The 21,819-nt window shown below is 46.9% G+C and overlaps 1 protein-coding gene and 1 long non-coding RNA gene across 6 annotated transcripts in view; one reads left to right on the top strand and one right to left on the bottom strand.

The window, feature by feature from the left end:
* The window catches only part of TMC3 (transmembrane channel like 3), a 266,252-nt gene that overhangs the window by 200,724 nt on the left and 43,709 nt on the right, over nt 1–21,819 (bottom strand). The gene's annotated exons all lie outside the window — the stretch shown is intronic.
* LOC148756099 (uncharacterized) lies at nt 1,682–4,805 on the top strand. Of its 2 annotated transcripts, none has more exons than XR_016018290.1 (2): nt 1,682–2,114; nt 3,151–4,805. It is a non-coding gene; the product is annotated as an uncharacterized LOC148756099 (long non-coding RNA). The 2 variants fall into 2 exon arrangements; XR_016018289.1 differs by lacking the exon at nt 1,682–2,114 and adding an exon at nt 2,359–3,030.

Here is a 21,819-nt window from a genome sequence, read left to right as displayed (position 1 = left end):
GTGCTGGGGTTTGGTTTGCAACTTTCCACTGGTCAAGAGAGACCGCTTTCTGAAATCACAGCGCAGAGCCCCGGGCACCTGTGGCAATCCCCAGCTCTGAGCCCCGCCCCTTCACCCCAAAAGTGGAAGCGCGGCAAGTGGTTTCTGTGCCCATGGCTGATGAACTGATCATCTAGAAGACTTGGGTTTCTGGGATCGGACCAAGGACTTCCCTGACAGCAAGCACGCTGCTATCCTGTCCCCCACGAGATCTCCTCCAGGGCCTCTGAACCAGGCAGGCAGCGGCCAAAGCCTGCATGGCTTTCAACGCTAACTGCTTCCCAGCGCTCAGAGAATAGGCCTCAGCTCAGCCAGGGCTATTTTCAACCTCGTGCCTGAGTGTCTTTGTTCTTGCAAGTGTAAAGTTCCCCTCATTCGCCTTTTTATGGCCACAGGTTTCTGAGTTGCATAACACCCAATAAGAGAGCACCAAAGGGCTTAGTTTTATTGTTTTGTTGTGTTTTATTGACTACATGTTTTATTCAACTAATGTGTGCCCGGAGAGGCAGGCAATAACAGCTCAATTACACTGCTCACGCTCTTCCTCTCCGCCCAGGGCCCAGCGACCCAGCACACTTTTATTATATCCACACGCAGATGTTACAAAAAGAAGAAAGGCAAGGAGGAGAGCTGTGGGGCTCTGGCCAAAGTGTTAAAGCTGGAACCACTCCTTTCCCAAGTGACCCTTGAAGGCCAAGAGCTTTCCGAAGAATAGCTGCGGTTGCAGAGCCGTCACCCGATCTCGTCCTGGGACAGGAACGCTGTTGCTCTTTGGAGAGGAGCCAGACGAAACTTTCTCCCCATGTGCAGGGTGAGGGGCGCTGGGCCTGAGCCACTCGTGCAGCCTCGGACTCAAGGGCATCTCAGCAAAGGTGGAGCAGCTCACGCGCACTCCCTTAGAGTTTGCTGTTATTCATTCTCATGATGTATTCCAGTCATCCGTACGAGGTCATATAACCAAAGCTCTAGAATCAGGGAGACCAGGGTTCTGCCACCTCCTAGCTCTGTGACCGTGAACAGAGTCCGTAGTTTTTCTAAGGTTCAGTTTCGCCAGTTGGAAATGGGAATCATGTGACTTGCCTCTGGGTTGCTGTGACTGTTGCATGAGAGAACTACAGAGCACGGAGCGTATCACCGAAACGCACACTAACTGGTAGCGTGTTATCTTTCTGACACGGATATGAACAAATGCACTGCAGTTTCTGCAGTTGGTTGTCACTCGCTGCCCTGAGCCCGTCTGTGGTTCCCACGTCTCCGTTAGCACTGTTTTCATCGCATCATAATCCTCCACTGAGTAAAGGTGCCTCCTCTTTTTAGCCATTTCCTCATCGCTAAATAGTAAAGATCTCCCCAGTATCTATGTCTGTGATGCCACGATGTGCGTATTTGTGCAGCACTTTATCAGCACTAATTACTACCCCTTCAAACAGATTAATAGATGAGAGCTTACCGGGTCAAGATAGAAACATTTTTTAAGACTCAATCCACACTGTTAGATTATTTTCCAAGCAGGTTCCCCTTACGTTGCACAATGACGCTAATAACAGCTCTTACTAGCCATCAGAAATGGGAAGAAAAACCCCAAACTTGGCTTTTTAATGAAAGATTCATATTTGGGCATAAAGTTCACAGTCTCTTCCACATAACAAAGACAATGGAAAATAGTGGTAACCATATGACTAACAAGAATTATCCAGAAAATTGACAGAAAATTTAAAAATTGAGTTGCTTAAATATTTTCTTAATTCTTCACACTGCATTTCCAAACACAATGTCAATCACACAGAACCCGTTTCCACATTTTATGGCCCAGATGTCTGCATCCTCAAGTGAAAAGAGTTGCGAGCGAAGACGTCCGGTCCCTTTAAGAAGCGTCAGCACTCAGCAGGCAGCGCAGGGAGCCCAGGGAGTGACTGGCAACGGGAGGCACAGGGGCGGCCTGGCCAGGGCAGTTGTCAGGCGCACTTAGCAGCAGAGTCAAAGGGCACCAGAGATGAGTTCTCTCAGCGTTCCCAGGTTTGCCAGGGGGAAACGGAAGCCAAAAGAACGTAAGGGATTTGCGCAGGTGTCAGCTGGTAAGTGCAGGACTAGGACCGCCCCACGCCAGGCTGCCCCATGCACACGTGCACCAGCGTGGGGGTAAAGCGTCCCTCCAGGGCCCGCTTCTCCCCTGAAGTGCCCGTGCATCTGACGGACATACCCCGAGGAGAGCAGCCAGTGCCGCCTAAGGAGGGAAAGCGGGAGCCCGAGCCCACTCAGCCCTGTGTGCCACGGCAGGCGCACAGGCCGTGCTGAGAGAGCCCCCCCCCCACGCTCAGGGGCCTGCCGGTCACCCCCTTACCCCCCACATTAGACGCCCCGCCTCCTCGGTGCAGGTAAGACATGAGGCAGACGCTTCCCAGAGCAGGGAGACCCGGCCATCGGCCATCGGTCAGGCTGAGTCCTGCCCAGGAAGCCGGGAAGCACAGGCCCCTCAGCGGCTGCCAGGCCCCCTGCCAAATCCGCCGGCAGTTTTCACATGGCCTGGGAGCTAGAACGATGATTACATTTTCTTAAGGGCTGGGAAAAATAAAACAGAAGACTATAATGAGAAACAGTATGGCCTGCAAAGCCGAAAATATTTACTACCTGGCCCTCCACAGAAAAAGTCTGCCAACCCTGCTCTAGATTACAGCTCACTACTGACTTATCAAGCATATTTTCAAGGCTCTGAGGACATTTTGCACTTAAAATTCTCCCTTCTGTCGGAGGTCTCTTCTCACGTATCGTCAAGGGTGACACTTGGAGACAGCACGCCCCGTGGTTACGAGCACTGCCTTCCGAGTCACATGGGTCTGAGGTGGAACCTCGGTGCCTCTAACATCTGTGAGCTGTCAGGCCTTGGACACATGGCTTTACTTCTGGGAAGCGTCATTTTCTCACATATGAAGGAGGAAATATTACTAACCACCTTATAGGGGTGTAGAGAGGATCAAATAAGAATGTATACATGTAAGTTGTTTTATAATCTATAAAGTCCTATCCAGATAAAGGTGTTTTTACTCATGATATTGGATCTGAAATGAGATTTTATTTTAAAGTCATAAAAACCGTGTTTATTTCTATTTTCAGATCAGTTATAATGACTTACTGTCCTCTGAACTGAAACAATGTACAGAAAGCGCAAGTACCAAAAGATTCATTTTTCTGTAAAACTCAAAGCTATCCCTGCAGTGTGGAGCCCATGGACAGACTAACAATGTTTGTGGTGAAGGGAGGCGAGTCGAGAGAACAGGACAGACGTGTGGGATTCACTACTGATCGGCTGATCAACTCACGTAACATAGGAGTTTGTATCGAACAGAGTTAAATGAGGCTGTAAACAACGACAGGCATAGAAGAATTTCTATTTTTTGGAACGAGAATTGACAAGCTGCCCAGAAGATGGCTCAGGCCCCTTTCCTGTTGCAGCTCTGCCACCTACGGCATCTGGCTTTGTGCTCGTGTCACAAGAGGCGTCAGGTTCACGGAAGGGCCAAGGCCTACCAGCTGAGCTCTTTCCTTTTAAAGACACTCACCCTGTGACCTCAGCATACAGCTCACGGACTTCAGCTTCCAGGAAGTAAACATACGTCTCCCTATGCCTTCTGCTAAGCACAACTAAAACCCTTGGACATCGTATTTAAATCAAATAGAAGACTCTGAAACATGGAGAGACAACAGCAGACCAGCTGGGGACCTGAGGACCCAAGGAACAAACAGTGGTCACTTCCCTGAATTTTCTTTTCCTTTCATTTAAACCAGGCTTAGAGCCAGAGGAGGAGGCCCCTGGGGAAGGCCAACAGGCACGGACAGGAAGCCCCATTAAAGCCTGTTCTCTCTTGCCAAAGGTAAGGGCAACCTAGGCAATAGAAATGTTTTAGACAATAACCATTCTACTCCAGCCAAATACCACGAAAGACGAAGAGTGTTTCCACAAGGTTATAACGAGGCATCCCAACACACCCCCTGTGTGTCCAAGGGCGAGCCACAGCTTTCCTCACTGCCAGGACGCCACTGAGGGAGAGGAGACCATGTGGGGGCCAAACTCCCACCCCACCCCTCCATGACCACTGGGTGCCAACAGAGGCCAAGTGAGGAGCCTGGACTCCCACCTTGACTTGACTGGAACAAAGAGTCCCTTGCCAGAATGGCGTCAGAAAAAGACAGCTAAAGCAGATTTAAGTTAGATTTGTTGCTTATAACCTAATACAAAAATGCCCAGGATTCGATCAAAAGTCATGTCATGTCCTCGACAACCAGGAGTATCTCAACGTGAATGAAAAACCAACAATTAAAGAGATGTTAGAATTACCTGACAAAGATTTTAACGCGTGATAAAAATGCTTCCATAAGCAGCTATGAACATGCTTGGAACAGATGAAAGATAGAAACCTTAGTAAAGCAATAAAAAGCCTCAAAAAAGGAATCTTGTTGGCCGGAACAGGTCACATGGCCATCCTCAGCTGCAAGGGACTCTGGGAAAATGTTTTAGCTTCACAGTATCTTGAGAAGAAGAAAGAGGAAAACAGGGTTCGTAAGTGTTTGGGGATAAACAATCTAGAGCGTCTTCTCCAAACCTACTTATAAAACATTTCTGCAGCCTGCTGCATTATTTTGATTCAGACCGGAGTGAGCATTTTCTGTGTATCTTCTGATCCCTCCTTCTGTTGTTTGTTGTGTGAATGCGTGCAAATGGCCCCTAATCCTTTGTAAAAATAATAATAACTAAAGAAATGATTCCTTCACAGTTGAGTGATGATGGGTGATTATTGATAAATGGTCATTGTCACACTGATATTTTAATTACTGATTTTAAGCCAGCTATAAAAAGGTTATTATTTCAAGGGAAATATAAAAATGTCTTTTGAAATTGCCGTAATACCAAAGGCTGTGTGTGTTCTGACAGGAGAGGCCATAACAAGCCTTGTGGTTTTTTTTCAAAGTGACTTTGAAACACATCCACTCAAACAAATGAATGTTCCCCTTGACACTCCTTTTGCCAGGAATGAAGTCACAAGCCAGTGTGGACAGAGAAGGGGGGGATGGCACAGGCGGAGGGCAGCAACGAGAGGGGCACGTCACCACTGCGTGAGACAATGGCACCTCATTAAAACAGGGGGAGCTCTGCATAACTGATATTTAACCAAAGGAGTGGAGGCTGGGTAGTAGGTGGGAATACAGCTGAGTATTTCTAAGAACAGAAGGAGCGCGTGGCTTCCACCTGCGGCCCTGGTCTCACAGTGTCACAAGCTGTTCCAGGAGCAGAGCGAGGCCTCGGACCAGAAGGCTGCTCATCTTTTAGAAGAAGTTAACAACGGGGATGCAATGAACACAGTTCACTGATTGCAGATCTGACTGGGTTCTGTGCTGACGTGCTTTCAGCAGTCCTGCTTTGAGAACGACGTATTTCTAACAGATGCGTGCTTGTGATACAAGTGGCAGAGGAGAGAGGCGCTGCTGGTGAAGAAGTTACCACAGAAGGGAAATCTAGGAAGGCATTTTCTGGGGGCAGAAAAAAAAGAAAACAACTATGAAGACAGGTAGGAGGAAAGACACTTCTAGAAGGGGGATACCAGCTTCTGGATGAGGGTGGCCATGTTCTGCATCCAGGGACACTCCCACCTCCCCCAAAATCCCTGGCCTGGCCAGGTGCGTGAGAAAGGCCTGCACAGTCAGACAATACGTCCTCTCCTCCGATGGTCACACTTAGAGCTAAGGAGAGCTGGAGGCCTCATCTGGCTCTGTCACTTTGACTGCAAGTTACAAAAACAGCCTCCATTTTTTAGAAAAATGTCTCTTCATGTCCTCTGCCCATTTTTTAATTGGGTTGTTTTTTTGGAGTTGAGTGAGTTTTTTATAAATTTGTGATATTAACCCCTTATCAGATATATAATTGGCAAATATCTTTTCCCAATCAGTAGGATCCCTTTTTGTTTTATCGATGGTTTCCTTTGCTGTGAAAAAGCTTTTTAGTTTGATGTAATCCCACATGTTTATTTTTTCTCTTACTTCCCTCGCGCGAGGGGATATATCAGTAAAAATCTTACTCCGGGTAATGTCTGTGAAGTTTCTTCCTATATTTTCTTCTAGGAATTTTATGGTTTCAGATCTTACATTTAAATCTTTAAGCCATTTTGAATTTATTTTTGTATGTGGTGACACACAGATGGCAAACAGACATATGAAGAAATGTTCAACCTCACTAACCATTAGAGAAATGCAAATAAAAACCACAATGAGATACCACCTCACCCCAGTCAGGATGGCTATCATCAATAAATCAACAAACAACAAGTGCTGGCGTGGATGCGGAGAAAAGGGAACGCTGGTGCACTGTTGGTGGGAATGCAGATTGGTGCAGCCACTATGGAAAACAGTTTGGAGGTATCTCAAAAATCTGAAAATGGAACTACCTTATGATCCAGCAATCCCACTCCTAGGTATCTATCCGGAGAAATCCAAAACTCCAATTCAAAAATCTTTATGCACTCCTATGTTTATTGCAGCACTATACACAATAGCCAAGACCTGGAAACAACCGAAATGCCCATCAGTAGATGACTGGATTAAGAAACTGTGGTATATTTATACAATGGAGTATTACGCAGCCATAAAGAAGAAAGAAATCTTACCATTTGCAACAACATGGATGGACCTAGAGAACATTAAGTGAAATAAGTCAGAAAGAGAAAGACAAATACCATATGATCTCACTTATATGCGGAATCTAAAGAAAAGAATAAGTGAATGAACTAATCAGAAACAGTTTTGGAAACATGGAGGAAAAACAGAGGGTTGCTAGAGGGGCGGGGGGGTGGGGATAAGGGGAAGGTGAGAGGTTTTGGGAACGTACAGAGGGATAGTGGATGGGGGGAGGGGGGTTCACACAGTGTGAGGGATATAAATGATAAACGTCTAAGTTTTGCTTTGTCTTGTGCACCTGAAACTAAAAAAAAAAAAAAAAAAAAGAATGAAAAAGAAAAAGAGTAAATCACAGCTTACAGATTTTATAAAGATTTTAATCATATATGTATGATTTGATTCTTAATTAAGAAAAATATTATATCTTTATAGCTTGGCTGATTTTTACTCATTATTAAACTTTGAGAGTCTATTAAAAAAAAACACAAAAAAAACCAAAACAAAACAAAAAAACAGCCTCCAGCTACAGAAGCACTAAAAGGGAGTTAGTGGCAGGGCCTTTGAATAAAACAGCTCGGAATGTCTTCCTTCAAGATTCCCATGCCCTGGAGAGAGGGCACGAGCCAGCCTTGTGTGGGACAGATGCAACCTGTTCCCAAGGACCCCTGGGTCTGCAATCCCATTAAGGCCAAGACACCCTGGAGCAGTGATGGCCAACGATGGGTCACTGAAGCCAGGCAGGCAAAACCCCCGTCCAGACGTCCAGTATGCTAGCACAAGTGTCGGAGGGCAGCTAAGTCTGGGGAAGCTGAAATCCGAGTTCTCAGCTGATGGGGTTGCACATGAAAATTAAAGAAACGGAACGAGGGCTGTGGGGAAAAGAGGGGAAAGCAAGGGGCCTGTGGTCTCCGTCTGACGCACGTGCCGGCCTGGGTTACCTGTTCCATCCTCACAGCAACCCAGGGAGCTCAGCCCTGATATTTGTGCCTGTTTTACAGATGAGGAAAGTGAGCTGTGAAGAAATTAAGGGATGCTCTTAACACGACACTAGGGTGAAGAGAAAGGGAAGCTGGAGTTCAGAGAGCTAAGCCACAGAGGTAACGAGTCACAGAGAAAAGGCACAAACCCCAGTGTAACAGCACCCCACAGCCTTCCCATCCACCCCGCAGGCCGGGCCCTTCTGGGAAAGCAAAAGCGGTCTGCTGCAGAACACACAACAAGATGCTTTTAAAACCTCTGACCTAGGTCAACAGTACAGAGACTTCCAGATTCCAGCCAGGCATCAGCCAGAGATGACAGACCTCCCACGGCTCTATAATGTGTGGCTGATTTCTGGACAGACGGACTTCTCTAACAATAAGTGCAGGAACAGAAAAGGGTCTCATCAAGTACTTTATGCCACAGTGGCAGGGAAAAAGTCTGTCACTGGTTCAACTTCCATGCCAATTCCTTACAGTCTGGCCGTTGCTAGAGTACATGAGTCACTGAGCGTATTTCAGTTTTCAATCCTAAGCATAGGGAAGTATTATATAGTATGAAGTTGAAGCTTTTAAAGACAGAGTCAAAATTAAAACCGTTTTTAATAAAAAGGCTGAAAATTAGTACATGTCACATTGATGTTTTAAACTATATATTTAATGTTTTAGTTCCTATATCAATTATTGGCATGAAATGTTATTTATTTGGCACTTTTTTTCCCACTCAAAGCACCCAAACTATATTCTTTAGTCCTTGTATGAATTGGAAATATCCTACTATGTCTGATTGTGTGTAGGAAATGTACTCCTATAACGATGACGGCATTCAGTGTTCAAGACTCTACTGTATTATTGCCAAAAGTATAATCTGTGCCCCAAAGCTTTTGTTAATACTTCTGCAAACTGGGATTCTTTCATGTGGGTTTCATCATACCACTGATCCTAAAAACCAAAATGCATGTCTACGTGTCCCCGGCCTACACAAAACAATTCAGCTTCTGCAGTTACTATGTCTGAGGACAATTCAAGCAGGGATTGAATTGTCCTCTAGCTATGGGACACAGAGTGGCCCACACACAAGCCTTAGAGGGAAGGGAAAGGGGACAATCGGTCTGCAGCTCCTGCATTTTCCTTCTGAGTCTGTGTCCATGTGTGACGCAGTAGAGGAGACATGTTGAGGGTGGGGGACACAGGTCCTGGAACACGGTCTCTGTGAAAGGGGACTGACGAGCACCACTGAGCTCTCGAACTCCGTTCTACCAGCAGATCCATGATATTTGCGATTTCTTTTTTTAAAGTGAGTCACGCTAATGAACTAAAAGTTGAGATGCTACATGGTTAAGAAAAAGATTCAAGCACAGTTGCACATGTTTCACGGGGACAAACCGATGTCACAGGCATGTCCTTATGTGGGGGATGCAATGCTCTGCTGTGGTGGAGAGAAGGGGACGCTAAGAACAAGGGCTCACAGCCTTCCTCCACCGTTCCCAGGGCAGTGATCCGGGGCACCTGGGCTTCTGCATCTCTGAGAGAGGAGAACAGTCACACATGTCTGGTTATGAGCGCGGAGCCAGTGAAGGCGGGAAGGATGTGAGTGCGAAGTGTGCAAGTGAAAGCCAGGCACCGTCACCGTCACCACCGCTCCTGCTGTCATGATGCCAGCTGTGTCCGAGGCCATCGGAGGCGCCGGGCCGGGGGCTGCCTCGTGTCTGGAATGTCTTCCCCACGTCCCAGTCTGACTGCCACAAACACTGCCCAGACTCCACTACACTAGAGCCCTGAAGACAATTTAGTTTCCACCATCCAGATGAATTTACAAGTGGGGAGAGGGGAGGGGGGCATGGCTCAAAGCATTCGTTTTCACGGTGCAGAGTTTAGCAAACGAGTGTGATTCTGGAGCAGGCAGCTGTGCTGGAAACCTTCAGACTGGGCAGCTGCCTGACCATATAGAGGCAGAAGCTCGGGGGTGGCTCAGTTCAGGGGTATAGTTTTGGAGTTGCTCCCAGAAGCTCACACTAAAGCCTGTTGCTTCCACACTCCCTCGGATGGTGTGAGCTACATGTGTGTCTTCATTTATCTCATTTTCTTAGACTGTGGAGAGGGGATTCAGCTGTCTGCAACTAAGAAGACCCATCGGAACGGAGGGTACAGACCAGGTTTGAATCCCATGTTGGTGCTCATTTCATGACATCACAGGAAGAGAAAAGAAAATCAGGCAACTTTAATCTGAATTCATTCATTAAGTCTATAAAACACGATTCTTTTTCTACTATAATCCAAGAACTATGCTAGGTCCTGGGAACGTTTTGGAGTTAATATGTAGCTAAATGACTTGTCCTTAAGGAGCTTTTAATCAGTGGAAGAAACAAAAGCAAATAACAGAAATAATATCTGGTATAAGTGCTTTAATAAAAGCCAATATTGTACAACAGGAATAGGACGGAAGAAACCACTCTCTCAGGAAGCAACAGGGGGGTGTCTTGGGTGAAAGGGCCAGTGGGGCTGGATGGGGAGGAAGTCATTCCAGGCGAGGGGAACAGAAGGCAGAACCACTTCTGGCATTTGCAGGGTTGTTTCCATATTCACATAAAAAGCAGTGTGATTTTATTTCAAAACTGGGTTACTTGAAAATTGTTATACTGTGTAACCGTTCTGAGCCATGCTGGCTGGGTTATTTATGACAGGAGACTCAGACAATCAACCTCGGAGCCATATACTATGCACTGGCCAACTACATGCGTGCAGCTATATGCATGTTGGCCTATGTGAACACAGTAATACTAACTGCCCTCCCGCTGGAGGGAGACCTGAAGCCACTGTGAGTTACAACCATATCCCCAAGCACGTGTGACGTGCCAGGCGCTGTTTTCGACCAGGAACACAAGATCCTTGGCTCAGAGAAACTCACATTCTGAGACAGGAGGGGAGGGAGCTGCTTTATTTTTCTAAAAATATCCATTCACATTAATAGGAAGACAAGACATTATAATGCTCCCTCCACATTCCTCTCCCTGGGCCCAGGACTTCGGAGCTACTCCTCCAAATAGTGCTCCTACCTTGCCCGACACCTGACATGAACATTTCAGCGGTCCAGAGGCTTCCCATCCTTTCTACCCTCCTTCTGACCTGGTCCCCAACCCTTTAGCATCTCCCAGAAGTGTCCTTTGGTTCCTCTGCCCTGCTTGTTTATCCTCAGCTCTTGCTTAAGACCTCAGAGGACCCCACAGAATGTTGTGGTGGAAATAAAGACATGGGGTCACGGGTTTTAGCTTCTATGACTATGAGTCCTTGGCAAAGCCACACCCTCTAAGTCCCCATGGCCCCCGCTGTGAAACGAACCCAGCGAGAGAGAGGACATCTCGCGTTCCTGATCCCGTACCGACAAGCTGAATGCTCAGGCCTCAGAGCCAGAGAGGCCTCTTTCAGGTTGTCTCGTTCAGATACGACGACGTGTGCTGAGAACAAATGAGATGGCACGGGATCCCTACGACATTTGTTTTTCACACTTGTTTATAACCAAATGAGGTTGAACTAAGTATGGAGTTTCTCTACTTCTGAATCTGGGGCGGGGGAACCCAGATTCTGAAAATTCCCACTATGGAAGCTTCTGGTGGTCAACTGGATGGAATAAGCTGTACACACAACTCCTACAGAATACATAACGAAAAAAAAATTGGTAACTACTATTGATGAAACATAAGTATAATTTTATAATTTAGCTGGCTGGTTTTTACAGGCTTCTGTCATCATCTTGAGAAGCAGAACATTTTTCACATTCAAAGCCAACTAGCACAGGCTGAAATTAAATTACAAACGCAGCCTGGACATCATGGCTTCTAGGGACTGATGAGGACCGAGGTAAGTGGTCAGAAAACCTGGCTCTGCTTCTTGGCCTGGCCCCTGCTGCACCCCTCCTCATGAATGACTCAGGTGTGGCCCCCACTCTCAGACTCTGTGCCCGCGTGGGAGCGCTCTGCAAGCTGGAGAGTGCCGCCCGCCCGTGGGGAATTCTGACCGAGAATCCCGGCCATCCATGTTTCTCTTACGCTGAAAAGGGACCTTAATATACGGCCCTCCATTGTTCCAGATACTGAGCTGAGTGCTTTCATTCTATTTGAATTCAGACAGTCCTCCAGCTCCCTCTTATAGACGAGGAAACAGATTCAGAAAGATGAAGTAACTTGCCCAACTTTACATGGTGAGTTGGTATAAGCAGAGCCAAGACTGAACAATGAGAAGTTGTTTTGTTGATGAAGGTACATCCAAAATGGGGAGGGCTCTTTATGAGACTAAAACCTGAGGATTCTCTGTTGATTTCCAAGTGGTAAAGAGGCAAGAGCTACTATGTGCCCACGGACGGCCCGGCTGTGGCACCTCCCAGCCCACACGTGCCCATCACCTTCTCAGCTCCTACAGTTAGTCACTGTCACTTTCTCTCAGGTGTCACGGGGATGCTGCAGTACTATGGCCTCTGATGAGAGCTGCCTGGCTTACTGTGCTGGTTTGGGGTCGCCAGCAGCCTGGCTTGTCACCATACTAAGTATCACCCACAGACTTGGCAGAGCAGGCCTGTTGTTAAGTAGCTGGAGTCAGGAATGCCCCGACAGATGTGGCCCCGTTTGTTTATTTTTGTTTTTGTCGCCTTTGCCCTAAGAGACACACCCAAAAAGATTGCTAACAAGTACGGACAGTGTGAGGTGGGCACTAGACTTAGCAGGGCGATCACTCTGTAAGGCAAGTAAATGTCTAACCACTGTTTCGCACACCTGAAACTAACATAATATTAGATGCCAACTGTAATTGAAACATAAATTAAAAAAAGGAAATGCTCCAACTGAATGAGGAGAAGCCCAGGAAAGCCAAGAGCCAACAGTCAGGCTTTCTCCTTTTAGTCATTCAACACTTATTTCCCCAGGCTGTGCCCACATCACAGGTTCTGGGGAACAGGCCAGGGGCACCCAGCACCAGTCTCTGCCCTTAAGGAGTTTACCTTCAAGGAGAAGAGATAAAGACAGATACACAACTGCTCTTCAAAGAACACAGTAAATTTCTGGGTGCCCTAACGCATCTCATTTTTATACAAGGGAAGACATGCTGGTAAAGGTGTGGCAAAGGAAAGAGAATGGGCAAAGCCATTTGTTTTATAAGCTGATGAACAGCAGCTTGTTTAGGGCAGGCAGTTGGCCTGGCATTTCTATTTGTGCTTGGTTTCAAAGCCAAGGCCAGGACTTACGGCTGTTCCTGCAGACTGGAGAGTGATGTATGGCCAGGACCACTTCCCATTGGCACTACACAAAGCAGGCGGCCGGAGCCACGGAAAACTCCAGCACCTAAAACCTCCGCTGCTGTGATTTCTTTCTCTGAATGCTAGGAGTCTTTATAGGATCGAGAAGAGAGGAAGAGAAAAAGGGAAGAAATCCTGTTGCTAGAATCACGGTCTCCTTCCCTGTCCGAATGTTTGTGAGTCACATAGTGTCCAGTGGCAACTTCTTGTCTCCCAAGCGATGGAACTGAGGCTGCGGGAGAAGAGCTGCTTCCCAAACCACGGCTGAGCGGCCAGCACTACAACACCCTGTCTGTCTGAATTCTGATGTCCCAAAAGTCAGTTTCTGTCAGCCAGAAGAGAGGGGGAGGGAGGGAGGGAGGGACCGAGGGAGGGAAGGAAAGAGTGTGAGAATGAAGGAGGGAGGGAGGGAGGGAGGGAGGATGGCTTTCTCATGCTAGAAAGGAAGAACATATTGATTTAATAAGGTGTTAGCTGAATGTATACTGTTTGAATGTTCAGACATATGGTAAGTGGGCCTCCATTTGTACTTTTGCCCTGGGCCCCATAAATGAAATTCCGAGTTATGTTCTGCCTGAAAACGCCTTCCCCACTGTGCAGGAAGCACTGACTCTACGCTAGTTCCGATGTTTTACTATCAAGCCTGAAACTACCCGTGGAAGGGAGGCGGTTGGAACATGCTTCTTCCTCCTCTTGGTGTTTTCTCCATAGAGAGATAGCTCCTTTACTGCAATTCTCCTGGCCTCTCTCTACCCTGTAATGCAGTCCAGCCCAGAAGAGATGGAGTGAGTGTTGTAATAAATTTAGAAAGCATCATCCAAGCATTCTTCACTCACCACTTCCCTTGTCCTATTGAGGTCAAATTTCTTAGGGGGTCAGAGGCCTCCTCTTTTTTCCATGTACTGTGGCCTGTGATTGGGTAGGTAAATCGGCTTAGGGAACTACAGACCAGTATCTCCAATAAATATAAATACAAAAAATAAACTGAACCCAGATATCAAAGGCAGGACATAGAACCAGGATTAAGTCTATTCTAGAAATGAAAGGATGTGTTTGCTTCGGCAGCACGTATACTAGAAATGAAACGATGATCTGACATTGGGAAATATATCAGTTATATTAGTAGGTCAAAGGAGAAAAATCATGGTGATCTTGATAGATGGTCATTGGGTAAAAGTCCACATTAATAATTGACGACAGCTCTTAGTTAGCTAGAGACAGAACAGTGTTTCCATAACACGACACCGACTATGTCAAACCAACATCATCCAAAAAGCGGTCCACTAGAACGGAGCTTCCCAAGCCATGTACTGCGAGCAAGAGTTCTGCGAATGTGTTGTCCACATACCTCCCGATGTCTCCTTGGGGGGGATGAAGAGTTCCGTGGGAAAAAAATTGGAGAAAACTGCATACTATATCCTTACTTATTAGTATGATAGCAGACTAGTTAGTATGATGATTGATGAGTTTGGCAGAATGATGGAACATAACATGAAAAGTTTAGAAATTCACTACGATAAATGAAACTTTAAATCTGTTTACCCTAAACCACTTAGTTGACCATGGAAGCTTTTATCATTTACATTCCTAGGAATGGGCTACCATTGAACACATTATGTAAAATACTGTACAGAATGTCATGGGGTCAAAAATAAAGCAAATATAAGCCCATTATTCTACTTTTTTGTGCCTATTTCTAAATAAAACAAGAAAGAATGATTGAAAAAAAAACTCTGGAAATTAAGAGACAAATTACTGCTTTTTGGAGAGGCTGTGAATGTCTATCTGAAAAAAGAAGAGAATCAACTAGAAAAACTAACAGGACTAATTAGAATTAATGAGCGAATTCAGCAAATGGTCAGCTATAGAATAAATAAACAGTATATAAAGCACTTCTATAACCCAGCAACAATCAGTAATATCAAATTATTTTTAAAGCTACTGCAGCAACAAAAATATTAATTCCTAAGAATAATCATAACAAAAATAGACTGTACATATATCAAAAGAAAAACTACACTCCTTTGCTGGGAAAAGCATAGACGACTGGAAAAAAATGAGCAGATGTACCAGATTCCTCTTTGGGAAGAGTCAAAATGCAAAGATATCACTTCTTCTCAAATTAACTTTTTGATTTAAAATTATTCCAATGCAAATTTCTGAGGGATTTCTAAAATTTTGTCCAAAAACATTCTAATATTCACCTTGAAGAGCTGATAAGACTAAAAGAATGTTTGAACATTAAGTGAATAAAAGAGATGTCCTGCTAGATATTGAAATTGAATGTAAGTGCATTAATTGAAATATTATGAGAGTGGGACTGGAGTAGACAAAGAGCAAAGTCCAGAAACAGAACAGCAAATACAGAAACAAAGCCAAGCATAATGAAGAATTCAGTACAACCAAAAGATTTAAGTAAACAACAGTGAAATAGAACATATTTTCTACAGTCCATGGGGAACTGACCATAATCATTCAGAAAACAAGAAATGGAACTATCTCCATGTCTTTATACTTTGAAAATAAATTTTCAACAAACACGAGATTTAAATATAAAAAATAAAATACATTTCTGTAAACCTTAAGTAAAATTAATTTTTAAGCAGCGTATCAAGAGTAGAAACAACAAAGGAAAGGATAAGAAAATATAATTTGAGTGTTAGCGCAGGATTTATTAACCATCTATTAAATGTCCACGGCTATCAGGCACTGTCCTAGACACTGGCCTGGCCAGGCTTTCCCCAGTAAGTGGACTGTCCTTCCCAGCTGTTTCACATCTGGAAGGGTCATGTGACTAGTTCTGGACAATGAGAAGTGGATGGCAGCGATGCAAGCCAATTCATCGCCTTGCTGTATTGAAAAAGAAGCAAACCACTACAACGACCCCCTCAATTCGCTACTCTCGCCCCTGGTGCAGTAACTTGAAGGTGACATGCTGATGGTGTCACCACCTCAGGATGGAAGGAGCTTTGATCCTCGAGTCCCACTTGGAGAAGGAACCAACCAAGAGAGCTTCCTAACCACGAGAAGCCACATGGAACTCTGTGTGAGCCAAGGAGAAACCATGACTGCATGAGGCCACTGAGATGACAGCTGTTCACCTTATCTGACTAACACAGCAATGACTGAACGTGGGACGGGCTGAGCAGCTGGGGGCGGCTGGGAGGCTGGGCCTGCGTGTTACAAGGAGGCCAAACATTCAGGAAGACTGTCATCTGAAGTGACTGAGGCGGCAGAACAGGTGTCTGCGGAGTCTAGCTGTGTGTGTGGGTGGTTACTTGCTGAGTTTGGCAAAGTGTTACAGCAAAGGGCTGCACTCAGGGAAGAAGTGGCTGGTTTCGAAGCAGAAACAAGAGAGAAGAGCAAGACTGCAGGTATTTGTAACAATGAGGGGGTGAAAAAGCCCACTGCTCTGGGCCACAAGTAGTATAAGGTGGGATCAAAAAAGGCTTTGAGTGACGAAAACCCAGCGAAACTTCTCAGAGGAACGAAATGCCAGCTAGCATGACTGCAGCAAGGGCGCCTCCTTCGCTTCAGACAGACTCAAGGGAGCTGCCCAGATCAAGTGTGTACGGGATGAGGAAGCAAGACACGCAGAAAGAAAGGAGGGCGGGGTTGCTAGGACACAGAACTGAACGAAAGCAGAGAAATCCCAAGTCTTCCAAGTTTTAAAGGGAATTATAAATTGCTATCTATCTATCTATCTATCTATCTATCTATCTATCTATCTATATATATATATATTTGTAAAAAGACCTTTGACTATTCAAGGTATGACACTTGGGCTTCCCGTGGCAGGAACTGGAAGAGGGCAGCAGAGCTGCCAAAGAAGTGACGGCCTCCACACTGATTCAAGATAGGAGCAAGGACGGACATGGGAACGGGAAAGGTTTCCAGCAGGTTTCCAGGAGCCAGGTCCCCAGCAAGCCCCTGGCAGCCTTTCCCTTCTGCGGTCCCTCCAGGAGACAAAGGAGCGCTGCAGCCCCAAGACACATCCTGTAAGATAATGAATTAACTTCTTTCCCAGGAGTCTGGAATGGTTCCAGCTGTGTACGCGCCCTGGGAGAACTGGAAATGGACCCTCAAATTGTTTTCTGTGTGACTGCATGCTCTCGTGGAACCCCAACTGAGAAAGGATTCTAGGGAGTCTCGTCTAAAAAGCCACAGCAGCATGTAATCGGGAAACTGCATCCACTGCCGAGGCAGGAGACGGCAGGACTCCAGCACTGACAGGGGCCATGACTGCACCTGAGTTAAACTGATGGCTGTGAAAATTAAGTCCCCAGTTTTGAGGATAATCTAAAAGGCCTTTAAAAATGTGTAGCTTTTTTAACTCAGCAATTCCACTTTTAGGACTGCATCTCAAGGAAATAACTGTAGATACGCAAAGATGTTCACTGAAATATCAGTCATGGAGCCAAGTTTCTTACTGTGCAGATCTGGATAGGCAGATCTGGATATAACTAACTTTTATATCAAATAAATGTAACAGCGTCCGCACCCAAGTGCACCAGAACGAGTGGAAATGAGCCTCTTCCTGGGGTCGGGAAGCCTGCACTGAGTTCCGTCTTGGTGGACAAAGATGGCTTCCTTCTCCGTGTGCCGGGGTTTCCTGCAGGCGATGCCCCTGCTTCTGTGCCCGGCCTGGGGACAGGACTACTTGCCAGGGCTGAACCACCAGCCAAGGTCAGCCCTCAGCAGCCATGGCAGTGAGGTCCGGCCAGGCCCAATCACACCCTCCCAGTACGTCCCCTCCCTGTGAGGACCCAAAACTCCTCTCCCACAAAAGGCCACTCTGCCCTTGCTCTTTGCATAATCCCCTCAATAAGCTGCGAGTTACCCAAACAAAAGCCAGGAAGAAAGAAGGTCTTCATGCCCCACACAAAGGCGCTCAGAGGCTTGTGGCCCCTTCTGAAAAGGACAGAGACTAAATAAAAAAGTGAGAAGAGATGCAAAGAACTCCCATCCTTTCATATTCTTCCACAATGGCAAAATTACAATGCAAAATTGTCTTTGTGAATTATTTTGCACCTCTAAGATAGAGAACCCACTGGAAATAAAGTATACGATTGGCAACGTGAGGATATTAAATTAATTCCAGTTTATCTGCTGTCAGGAACACTATGCAGGGATTAAAATACAACGGAATAGATGACTTAGTAACAGCCCATGTTATTAAAACAGTTTTTGAAAAAACGGGAAGTCAGAAAAATATATTTATAAATACATTCCCACTCCTATAAAACCACAGTTGATAGAATATGAGGGTGTGTGTGTGTGTCAGTGAGCCTGCACACAAATATGATGTGCAAAGACACTGAGAGTGCTACGCGTGGTGCAATTACACGTTTTGTCTTTGCTTGCAGGGATGTAATGCAGTTTTTATAACGACATGTTTTCATAATCAAGTGCGTGTAAAGCACCTGTGTCGCTCTTCTGCCACTCTCTCCCTGTCTGTCCCTGCTTGGCTATGGGTCTGGCAGTTGCCATCAGACTTTGAGAGTACAGAGCCCACGTCACGTGAATTATCAGCGAAGATATTTTTCGAAGGGCTTTGCAAGCATTACTGGCTCCTTTTGACCTGAGGATGGGCGGATCTGGCCTGGGCTTCCTGGGGACGGAAGGGGGAGCAAGTTTCTGTTTGGATCTGGTGGACCTTGAGGGAAGGGAGGCAGAGGGTAGGTGAAGAGTGGGGAGGGAGGGAGAGGGCAGGGAGAGGCACTGCCGTGTCTCCTTTAAAGAGGAAGCAAAATGCGTGGAAGGGCCTGGCCTGGGCCCTTACATTCACCTTCCTTTATGTGCACCTTAAGGCTTGACTCAGAGGTGGTAAGGACTTTCCAGGTGTGGAATGCTGGACATCTGTACTCTCCCTGTCCCCAAATTCACTTCACTCTGCATTCACCCAGGGCCTAACGGGCCACCAATGCATCTTCGGGGCCAAACCAAATTCAAGGTTTTGCAAGGGTGCTCTAGGAAAATGTCGCCAGGCGCGCTGCCATTAACAGCCCTGGGTCTGTGGGTGCAAGGCCAGCCTTCTGCAGACACCTGCCTCCCCCAAAAAGAAGAGGCCCAGGCCAGGCTGTCCTGGTGCTTACCAGGGTCAGCGGCAAGAATCCCTAAGTGTGACAAAATCCCCAGAGACCCCAAGGGTGCACTGGGGTGGGTGTCCCCCTTCACTAGGGCAGCTCCTATTTGCCGAGCCCGCGTGTGTGTGCATCTCCTATTTTGTAAATGCTTTCATGCCATTGTTTAAAATGTTCTACAGCTGGAAAACGGTTTAGAAACTATAGCACTTGATTTTTGCATTCCCTTCCTCTTCTGTCATTTGGCAAGTTTGTTTTCCAATCAGTGTAGTAGCAACAGGGAAATCCAACAGCAGTGCTGGGAGGGCAGTTGGGGCAATGCAGCCCTGCAGCCAGGACCCTGTGGGGTCAGCCCTGTCTCCTTAGGGAGGTGGTGCCCCCTGCCTGGGTGTTAAACATGGATGCTAAGAAAGGAGAACTAAAGAGATGGGGACAGGGGAAAGGGAGGAGGGTGGGAGGGGAACATGGGGGTGTGACGCCTCGCATGGGCCCTGGGCACTTTTGATTATATGGCCCCCTTCCTCCATCAAATGAGATTAAAAATTATATTTTACAACTGCACTGATATAAAGACAAATATAATCTAGCCTTGATTGCATTCATTTTCCATCTGATTTTAGAAGAAATCAAGACGTTTCTACAGGCGCCTGAATGTGTCCACGCCCTGAGCACTCTGGCCGGATGGGGGAGTTGGCCCTGAACCCCACCAGCCTCTGCCCTTCTCCACAGTCAGCTCCTTCTGGGATGAGCTTGCCCCAACCCTCAACCCAAGCTTGGCACAAATGCCCTAAAAGAGGGATGTAGTTTTAAAATGTTGGAGATGGAAAGTTAAACATAATGTTCTGTAGAAATTTTTAGGGCCTCTGCGGGAGAAAATGATCATAGAAATGGTAAATAAATTTGAATTAACAAACTCTCCCTCCCTTTTCCCTTTCAGTCCCTTCACCATTATAAAAAGAAAAGCAGGCAAATAAAGAATGGTTTGGAAGAAATTAGCAGAACATTATTGTGTGATTTTGCTCGGTTTCAGCGAAGTGCAGTTGGCATTCTTTCTAGTGTAACAGGCAATTAAATACACAGTAAAGATGAGAGGCACAGGCTCATGATAAAAATAAAATAAAATAAACGTGTGATCCGGGACCAAAAGGGAAGAGGCATGGCCGCATGTCGTAACAGTCGGGGTTTTTAACGTAACTTGAGCTTAACCCAAGGGTTTAACACACAGAGCTAGAGGCCTTGGAAGGGCCCCATTTAAGAGTTATGAGTGGACCATGAGGATGAAAGGAAGGAGAAACGCAGCAAGAGAAAGGGACACAGGAAGAGACAGCCTGTGCGTGGCTGCAGGAACGTCAGGATGAAATCGGGACTCACTCAGGGTTTTGCGTTCTCTCCCCAAAGCAGAGGAGGGGGGCAGTGTGTGGACCCCCGTGCTTGTGCTGAGGAGGCAGACCACGGCCGGGAGGTCCGCAGGGAGCACTATCCACTGGGACCGCTGGACAGCCGGGCTTCCGGCACCACCACACGGTCTCGCTGGCTGACCTGGAATGAGTCCCCACAGCTCTCTGTGCCTGTTTCCTCACCTGTGAAGTGCGGACTGCGTTACCTGCCTCTCAGGGTGGTTGTGACGATTAGAGAGCACACACGTGTGCTACGTGGTTCAAAATCAGAACTCACTCGGCGTTTGTCACTATTATCCTCTCCAATCTCCTTATTATTACAGTCAGTGTTTTGGGGCAGCTCCAGGGGCACTGTGCATACAAGGTGTGGCCCAGTTAGCTTTGGCTGGGAAGGGCTCCCACTAGGGAGTGTGTTTTTAAGATGGGGGATTGGAAGAGAACAGGATTGGTGAGGACCCACTCAGTTTTAGTGCCCTCTCGCCCTCTCTCGCCCTCTCTCTCTCTCTCTCTCTCTCTCTCTCTCTCTCTCTCTCTCTCTCTCTCTCACACACACACACACACACACACACACACACACACACTGCTTTCTACAGTAAACGCTGGAGATGAAGCCTCACGGAACCTTCATCTGGATGTAACTATCAAATGCTGGCTCTCCCTGTTCTTGGACTAGAGCAGGACCCAAGGATTTCTGCACTGACGCCCCAACGCCAGTCCAACCCCTCACGCTGCCCTCACTTCCGAGGCCTCCGAGCCAGCGCCAAGCTCCAAGCACAACCGATTCCATGACACATGTGAGGAAAGAAATAGACAAAGACCTACTGGCTCAGCTGAGGGGCGGAGTAGGGCTGGGGACACAGTGGAGGCAGGGCATGCAGCGGGCACAGGACGCGGACCCCTGCGCAGAGGCAGCCCTGTGAGGACCGCTGGCAGCGGAGGTTCTGACCCCCTCCAGCCCCTCGTGGCTGACGAGCTAGAGCAGCTTTAAGGCGTCTCCGTCCCCATCCGTGTTCAATACGCTTCCTGAGTGTTCATGGAAGTTTGCAGCTGTACGTTTAATTTCTTCTTTGGAAAAGATTAGCAATCTCTCGTTTGCTTTTTCCAATTAGCTACCTTTTTGCTTTTCCCTCCATCACCTGCCCTTACCCTGCTCCTGCACACTCTGTTCCTCTGAGGTCCACACGGAGCCGGCAGCCCACGTAGCCTGCACGTGGCGCGCGCGGCACCGCGGCGTCCCCTCCGGTAGGTCATACATGGGCACATGGAGGCAGGGGCTAAGTCACTGGCCCAAATCACACAGCAGGAGTGGGTTTCCCAAAACTCAAGGCTGTCTGACTCCGGTTAGAGACAAGTCAGAAAATGTACAAAGAGGTGGT

Source organism: Rhinolophus sinicus, chromosome 13, assembly GCF_057876585.1.
Source record: "Rhinolophus sinicus isolate RSI-liver-muscle chromosome 13, RSI-T2T, whole genome shotgun sequence".
Taxonomy (NCBI): domain Eukaryota; kingdom Metazoa; phylum Chordata; class Mammalia; order Chiroptera; family Rhinolophidae; genus Rhinolophus; species Rhinolophus sinicus.
The sequence above is the reverse complement of the archived record's forward strand: the minus strand, read 5'-3'. Positions and strand labels throughout refer to the sequence as shown.